Source organism: Zingiber officinale, chromosome 7B (assembly GCF_018446385.1).
Source record: "Zingiber officinale cultivar Zhangliang chromosome 7B, Zo_v1.1, whole genome shotgun sequence".
In the NCBI taxonomy this organism is placed as follows: Eukaryota; Viridiplantae; Streptophyta; class Magnoliopsida; order Zingiberales; family Zingiberaceae; genus Zingiber; species Zingiber officinale.
This window is the reverse complement of record NC_055999.1, coordinates 86,692,475-86,701,539: the sequence shown is the minus strand read 5'-3', so window position 1 is coordinate 86,701,539 and position 9,065 is coordinate 86,692,475. Positions and strand designations below refer to the sequence as shown.

Here is a 9,065-nt window from a genome sequence, read left to right as displayed (position 1 = left end):
GAAATGGAACACAATCTTAATGACTTGACTATCTTATTTGGGATTTCCAAGTAGAATGCTACAAGAAAATTCTTGGTGAAATAAATTACAAACTCAGATGAGTTAATTTCATATAAATTTGCTGTAAATAATTGATATACACTGTGCCTCAAGCATAAGCAACACATGTATTAAGAAGAAAATAATACTTAGGGATGATCCAAGGACTTTTCCTTCAATATTTAGGCTTCAAAATTAGTCTCATCATTCTCCATCACTAGATCAACATCCATTATATCTCGACAGCCAAAGAGCTAGCAGGTTGGGAGTAGGTCAGAGACCAAGCAACTGTTCTTGGTGCCCGTCCTGCATATCCACAATTTTTTTTAAAAAAAAATCTGCATTAGCAATCTAAGAAAGGGTAAACTTCAGTCAGTCAATACTCTATAGTCAGGAGTATGGAACCTGATCAGCGTGAGAAACAAAGTCAACTCTTCTCTGACTTCTTACTTGTTCCGATATCTCCTGTGTGCTTGCTTTATCTTTAAAAAAAATACGTTCATTTTTTGTCTTGAACCCAGTTGGTGCTTAGTTCTCTTTCTTCTTTGCACAATGATAGTTGGATCTGAAAGACAACAGAAAATGAAAATGTGTAGAAGTGGATGCACTTAATCCAACTGAAAACTCTATAAATTGATCTAACAGACATTGTCTCCAAACCTGTTCATAGGGGAAAATAACAAGATGTCGTGACACACTTAAAAATGTTCTCCAGATTTCATAACTTCTACGCTAAATGCACTGTCAGTTTACATGTCAATAACATCTACACATATGACAGTAGAATGAATGCAAACCCACAAGTAACTGAATAACATAACCAAATATATATTACTATGACCATTAGAAGTACAATTGACAGGATTTTATGCAAGTTAAAAATGAAGAATTGGTGAAGCTTAGCTTAGGCAGCAAAAGGGTTGTATGTAAGAAAAGAATAAATGAATTGCAAATAACACGAAATTCTAGAATTAAGAACAATCCACACATAAAAATGGAGATGACTGGAATATTTGAGAAGATGTAGAGGACCAACCTTTGACAGAGATCTTCAAAGATCAAGATCCGTTCCAAATGCACAACACCGCTTGCATTGCTTAAATAATCTTCAAATTGCTCTGTCCACACGGTGCCAAGGACGGAGGTCGCTGGAATTCGAATTCGAGGTCGCTAGAGGCCACTGGAGGTGGAGGACGGGAGGTTGCTGGAGGTCAGGGAGGCGGCGCTGGAGGTCGGCGATGCTGGCTGGAGGCGGCGCTGGATGTTGAGAGGCTAGGGCTTTTGTGCGGAGTTGGCGCTGGAGAGGGTGCTGGAGGGAGGGAGGCGACTGGAGAGGACGCTGGAGATGGCGCTGGAGGGCAGCGCTGGAGGTCGGCGGGAGGCCGGCGCTGGAGACAACGCTGGAGGAAGGGAGGCGACGCTGGAGTTGGAAGATGCTAGGGCTTTTTTTGTGCGTTGGCGTGTGCAGGAGGGCGGCGCTGGAGACGGCGCTGGAGGGAGGGAGGCGACGCTGAGACCGCTGGAGTTCGCCACGGGCGCCGGAGGCCGTGGGAGGGAGGTCGCCGGGGGCTGGAACGCCGGAGCGAGGGGGGACAGGGCTCGCTGGAGGGAGGCGACGAGAGGACGAGGCTAGGGCTTGTTTTTCTGTGCGTTGCCGCGTGCACGTGATTCGTGCGTGAGGGAGGGTTTTATATAAGGAATGTGGTTGAGATCAGGGATTTTTGGTCTAGAAGATCCGGCCCCGAGATTTAGTTATGGGCCAACTTGAGCGGAGACAGTGAGGACACTGACGCAGTCAAGAAAACGTGCAGCATTCAATTTGGGACGTCAATCATGCCTACAAATCTGGAACTTTCCTCCAGCCCCGCCAAAACTGCTTCTTTGCTTTCAAAATCTCTTTCTACTTTCGAAGTTAATTGATAGACTAGCAAGGCATTTTTTTAAAAAAATAATAATAATTTAGATATCAGATTTTTTCTGATTAATTTTAAAATTGATAATTTTAAATAATTAAGTTATAAATTAATTAGATTTATGAGGAATTTTATTGCAATAGATTAATGGTTAATTTATTCAATTAAATTCAGAGAAAATATTGTAAAATTAATAGTTTATTTAATGTGCGATATTAATTTGATGTATTTTGCTCAAATTTATTTTATAGGTGTTGTAAGAATTAATTTGGAGTGAAGGCAAATTTTAGAACAAATTTATAGCGATCTTAAAATTATTATTAAAATAATTTTTTTTATAATTTCTTAAAGTTAATTTATATGATAATAAACTAAATTGGATTTAATTTAATACTCTTCGAAAAAATATTGGATTGAGCTATAATTGGTTGAGATTAGATTTATAACTAAATTTTAATCCAATAGCTATTTTTTTTTTTCAATTGGCTATAAATATATAGTTTTGGTAGAGATGAAAAATAAGAAAAGTTGTTTTACGTAACGAAGCCTCATCTCCCTCTTTTGTCAACTTCACAAATCATACTCAAGGAATCGTCGTCAAAGCTTGGTTAAGTCATGCTCTAGAGTGTAATTTTCGATATCTCACTCCGTCACTCGGTGATAATATATCGGAGTGTAATTTTCGATATCTCACTCGATGATAATATATTTTTTTTAAAAAAAAGACATACACTATATGGACAGGATTATCAAAAAACTTCTTAAATTTATATATTTATTTATAGCATTTTCTATCTATAAAACAAAATTTGTAAAAATAAAACAGTAGGTCAAATAAGACATGAATACAACGAAATTAAAATAAGCTAAATCAGGAAGTAGTAGGTCGAAATCTATAAGCGAGTCTATGCACAAGCTAAAATCAATTATAATATCAAAAATGATATTTGTGTCTACAAAACTAGAGGCCGAATAAATTAAATTTAAATAGTTAAGTAGGTAATCAGAATTAATATGTATAAATTTAACCTTATTTAATAGTTTAAAGAAATAAAGTAGATCACAATCTATTATGTCAACTTTAAATTCTTTATGTTCTCAATTTATATATAAATGTATAAACAAATATACAAGTCATTAATAGTATAATCTCAACAAGAATTAATATCATAAATGCTGTGAGTATCAGTATGTATATATATATATATATATATAGAATGGTCTCAATATGATAAATTAATTAAAAATAAATCACTAAAGTCAATATTATCAGTGTAATAATGTCATAGGTTATCGAATTGATTGGCTAAAAGCTTATACTGGTGGACTATAATAATAAAGCGTCATCACACAAATCAAGACTGATTGAGGGTTATATCATGCCACCATATAATATCTGTAAGATACTCTAGTATAAGGCTAGGCTTAGAATTTTTTACATTTAAGATTTTATGTTATCATCTTTATTAGTTTATTTTAATCTTTTTTTTCCATCATTGTTACGGGTTAGTCTGCACGACCAACTTAAATCAACTTTCTTATGAATCATGATAAATTGATAATTCAAACTCGATTTGATCGAGCATAATTTTCTCCATGTCTTGACCATTTACACTAATGATTAATAGTCACCCATGATTTATCTCTTCCGTGTTGACCTAGGGACGGATTGGCAGGGGCACTGGGGGCGAGCGAATCGCCTTTTGCCACATGATAAATTGATAATTCGTCCTCTCAGAGCGGTGCGATGGTTAAGACATGAGATGTTGCCACATGAGGTCTTGGGGTCGAAACTCGGTATGACCGAGCATAACCTCCCCTATGTCTTGGCCATTTGCACTAATGGTTAGTAGTCACCCGTGATTTACCTCCTCCGTGTTGACCTATAGATGGATGGGCAAGGGCGCTGAGGACGAGCGAATCACCTTTGCCACATGATAAATTGATAATTCATCACCATATATATTATAATAATATTATACAATATGAAAATATAAGTATCAACAATATGCAACATCAATATAAGAAAATATGGAAGGACAAGCAAATCTAAAAACATGAACGGATGAGTAATTCGAAACATTAATTTTATTTTTAAAATATTTTTTTACATTTTCATTCCCATATGTAACCCGTATGTGGATATGACATAATATTACTATATTTTATTAAGAGTCTGGATACTTTAATAACTAATTTTGATGAAATAAAAAATGAAATTATGTTAATATCTTTTTTTTTCTTTTTATATTGAAAATAATTTTAAAACTTATTAGTAATTTTTTTGATTATTTTTTATATAAAAAATATGTACTATTATGAGTCCCACATCTAGAATTAGTAATACTGCGAACGAAGAAGCTTCTATAATACCTTAGGCCGACGACATTAGAAAGTATATATTTCTCGAACTTTTGGCTAAGATTAAGTATAGTATCTGTTTCTAATTATCAATTTAGTATCTGATATAAAAAATTAAATTAAAGTTTTATGAGGGAGAGTCCATTATGTTGGTATTCCGTGATAGTTTTGATGTGATCAACCAAGTCTGGTTAGGTCCTGTTAGTGTTTAACCCTGTGTTTAAGTGCGCAGGAGCTTAAGAGCAAAAAAAGTCGAGAGGAAGACGCGGCTAGCAAGAAGGACGACACAGGAGAGAACCGACGGGCTCGGTGCGTCTGAGAGACGAGGTGCTGCGGAAGAATACACTGGCAGACGAGAAGGATGCGTGCGGTGGCCCGAGGGACGAGAAGCTGGAGTGAAAGAATGCTCGAGGAAGAAGGCCGAAAATTGGGTTTGGGTGGGTTCAATTTCGGTTGGTTGAAATCACCTAGGAGATCGGAGCAGCGAAAGAGCTCAAATGGAGCTATGGAACTGCTAGAGGCGCCTTCAACAGGAGTGGAAGGCGCCTCCGCGACCTTCAGGCTGAAGGCGCCTTCAGCAGGCTTGAAGGCGCCTTCAACCAACCATGGAAGGTGTCTTCCAGCCCCATGGAAGGAGCCTTCGACCATGCTAATTTTAGCCATTGCCGAAGGATAAAGTTTTATCCTTTGGCGCCTCGCTAGAGGCGCCTTCCAGCCCTATGGAAGGCGCTTTCAAACTACGAATAAGATTCTACAGAGGCTATAAAAAAACCCTTGGATTTAGGAAATATATAACAACCTCTGTATTCATTTCCTAACTACTTTCTGAACTTCCAACAAGTGTAAGAGATTTCTCCGCCTTCAAAGAAGGAGATCTTTAGTGCGTTTACTTGCCTTGGATTAACAACCTCCCCGGTTGTAACCAAGCAATTTTTTTTGGCCTCGTTTTTTTAGTTGTTCGTTTATTCTATTTTTCCTTTTTTTTGCACTACTAATCTGAGTTAAAAGTCGAGGAAGGTTTTTCTTAACAGCAATTCACCTCCCCTCCTTCCGGGCTATCTGGGCCAACAAGTGGTATAAGAGCCAAGTTCGCTTCAGGAGAACTAACCGCCGAACGAAGCACATGAGATGACCAGATCAAACATCTACCCACCGAAGTTCGAGGGGGATTTCGCTAACTGGAAGAAGAAGATGGAGGTATTTTTCAAAACTGATTTCAATTTGCTTTCAATAATGGAATTTGGTTTTATAGCACCCGAAGGCAAAGAAAAATACCACTGGACCAAAAAGGAGCAGACCTCGTGGTAAAATAGTTAAGCAGAGTTCCATCTGCTAAGCATCTTACCACCACAAGAAGTCAACCGGATCGAGGCCTACGAGTCTGCAAACGAGCTCTAGGAGAAATTTCTGGAACTACATGAAGGAACCTCGGAGGCAAAACTCGCAAGACTGGATCTGCTCAGAAATCATATCAACAACATCAAACAGGAAGAAGGCAAAACTATCGCACACCTTCACTCAAGGATCAAGGAGCTCATCACCGGACTCACGAATCTCGGAGAAAAGGTAAGTAACCAAGATTCGCTAAGGTACACTCTTAACGTATTCCCGCGAAATACTGAATGTGCATCATTAGTAGATGCTTATTATATATCTAAGGATCTAGATTCAACTACTTTAGAAAAATTATTTTCAACTTTTAAAGTCCATGAAACGAGATATGCAGGTCCGAAGAAGGAGCATAACATTGCCTTAAAGGCAAAGACGGATGAACAAGACTCAGAATCTTCTCTTAATGATAGTGAAACAACATTGATGGTACGTGAATTTAAAAAATTATTTAAAACTAAAAGATTTAATCAAGTGCAGGGTAGAAAAAGAAGGATGGGATGCTACCGTTGCAATGAAGAAGGGCATGTGAAAGATAACCACCCTAAATTGAAAGACAAGGACAAGATCAAGAATAAGAAGCCAACCCAAGAGAACAAGTACAAGAATATAAAGGCGACGTGGGATGAAACATCGTCCGAATCGAAAATTGAAGTCATCACCGGACTTGCGCTAGTGGCAAGTCACCAAGAAGAAGGAGACGAAGAAAGTTCGTCCAAAATGAGCATTAAAAGCATTGATGAAGGTGAAGCGGCTGTTGGTGCAACCTTAGGTCAAGGTTGACCTGGTTGACCCGACTCGAGTTGACCTGACTCGAGCTATATTTTGATGTTTGACAAGAATAGAGAAGTTGTATTTTGATGTTTGACGAGGATAGAAAAGTTGTATCTTGATGTTTGACAAGAATACAAACTTGGGAGATTGTGGGTGCAACCTTTGGTCAAGGTTGACCTGGTTGACCCGACTTGAGTTGACCTGATTCGGGAAAAGTCCAAGTATGGAGACTTGGCACGGAAAAGTCCAAGCAGGGAGCTTGGCACGGGAAAAGTCCAAGTATGGAGACTTGGCACGGAAAAGTCCAAGCAGGGAGCTTGGCACAGGAAAAGTCCAAGTATGGAGACTTGGCACGGAAAAGTCCAAGCAGGGAGCTTGGCACGGGAAGTCGAAGAGGGCTCGGCAACTCGTTCTCCGGACTATGTCAGAGAGGGCTCGGGAGCTCGTTCTCTGGACCAGACGAAGTCGGAGAGGGCTCGGCAGCTCGTTCTCCGGACTAGGTCAGAGAGGGCTCGGGAGCTCGTTCTCTGGACCAGACAGAGTTGGAGAGGGCTCGGTAGCTCGTTCTCCGGACTAGGTCAGAGAGGGCTCGGTAGCTCGTTCTCTGGACCGGATGAAGTCGGAGAGGGCTCGGTAGCTTGTTCTCCAGACTAAGTCGAAGAGGGCTCGGTAGCTCGTTCTCCGGACTAGGTCAGAGAGGGCTCGGGAGCTCGTTCTCTGGACCGGACAAAGTCGGAGAGGGCTCGGTAGCTCGTTCTCCGGACAAGGTCAGAGAGGGCTCGGGAGCTCGTTCTCTGGACCGGACGCGGAAGTCGGAGAGGGCTCGGTAGCTCGTTCTCCGGACTAGGTCAAAGAGGGCTCGGTAGCTCGTTCTCTAGACCGGGAAGGCTTTAGGATTTAGGGCTGGGAAGCTCTAAGGCATTGGATCGGTCTGGTGACCGATCCAGTGATACTCAGGTTTATCTGATCGGTCTGGTGACCGATTAGTAACCAAACAGTGGTTCGCTGTAGGTTATCTGATCGGTCCACAGACCGATCAGAGATCGATCAGAAATCGGCAACCCCTCACTGTGAAGAATTGGGATCGGTCTGGGGACCGATTAGACTAGGGCCTGATCGGTCCACAGACCGATCAAGAATGTCCTGGACCGATCAGGCTATGGCCTGATCGGTCCAGGCCTAGTCGTTGAGTCACAACGGCTAGATTTCTGTCTTCTTTCTTCGCAGGTCCAAGTTATAATCGAGTTGGAGGGCCTCTACAGTAACGCTTCTTCTTGCTGGTTCTTGCTCCTGCGATCTGAGCTTTGTTGAGCTCTCCACTGCTGAAGCTTCGTGTGAGCTTCCCTCGACTGGTTGATCAGTTGCTGTTGGCATCATCCGTGAAGTTGCTGCTTCATCAACGGACTCCAGTCGACGAGAAGAAGGCAAGCAAACTTGTAGAGTGTATTTACATTCATATTATCCATTGTTTCTTGCTTTGTTTCTTGTACTCCTTTATTGCTGTTGCAAAAGAGATTGTGGCGAGGTTTCTCCACCCAGAAGGAGTATTTATTAGCCGATTTTCCGGGGTCTCATCCACCGACGGATTGATAGGATTCGTCCACCTTACGGACACGCCGAGGAGTAGGAGTATCATCTCCGAACCTCGTTATATCGTCGCGTTTGAGATTTGATCTTCTCCACTTTCGTTTCTACATTGTATGTCCGCTGCGCTAACCTAAATTATAGGAAGAAACGATAATTTGAGGTCGGCTATTCACACCCCCCCTCTCTAGCCGCATCCGAAGGTCCTAACAAGTGGTATCAGAGCGAGTTCGCTCTTCGTCGGATTAACACCCGGGGGAGCACGAGCTAGAGAATGGATCGACTTGGAGAAGACATCACGATTCCACCCTTCTACGATCGCGACGACTTCGCGTATTGGAAGGTAAGAATGAAGTATTTTCTTATGACTAACCTAGAAAATTGGAATTGTGTACAAGTAGGTTTTATTCCTCCGATGGATAAAGGAGGAGAACCTCTCGAGAAGAAGAAGTGGACGAAGGAACAAATCCACCAATCCATAATCAACGACGAGGTAACGAAAATCCTTGAATTTTCATTACCTAATGATATCTTGTGTAAGATAGGTGGATACAACGATGCCAAGGAGTTGTGGAACAACTTGGCTAAGTTCCATGAGGAGAGCTCCAATTCAAGTCATGAAGAGGGGTCAAGTGAGCCAAGTAGCTCACATCATGGAGGTATGGAATTAGAAGTTGAGGGCTACTCAACATCTAAGGAAGAAGAGGAGAAGAGTTCTTCTTCAAGATTGGAGCAAGAAGAAGAAGCCTCTACCTCCGGAAGGGATGAAGAAGAGAGCTTATGTTCATCCTCAACCCTAGGTAACTCAAGCAACTTAATTTCAAGTAAATTACATATAATGTGCTTTGAGTGTATGGAATATAGGCATTACAAAAGTAAATGTCTAAAGAGGATTAGGAAAACTCCACCGGCACCAAAAGTCAAGGAAGCTGGAGTCCCGATACGCAAGGGCAAGGAGCATGTGGTGTGCTTCCAATGCAAGCAAAGGGGACATTATAGGAGTCA

General features: G+C 41.0%; 1 long non-coding RNA gene across 1 annotated transcript; it reads right to left on the bottom strand.

The window, feature by feature from the left end:
- Nucleotides 1–4: 4 nt before the first annotated feature.
- Nucleotides 5–1,740, bottom strand: LOC122003898. Its single transcript, XR_006118149.1, has 3 exons — nucleotides 1,076–1,740; nucleotides 445–604; nucleotides 5–345 (listed from the first exon to the last, which is right to left on the bottom strand). It is a non-coding gene; the product is annotated as an uncharacterized LOC122003898 (long non-coding RNA).
- Between the last annotated feature and the right edge of the window lie 7,325 nt (nucleotides 1,741–9,065).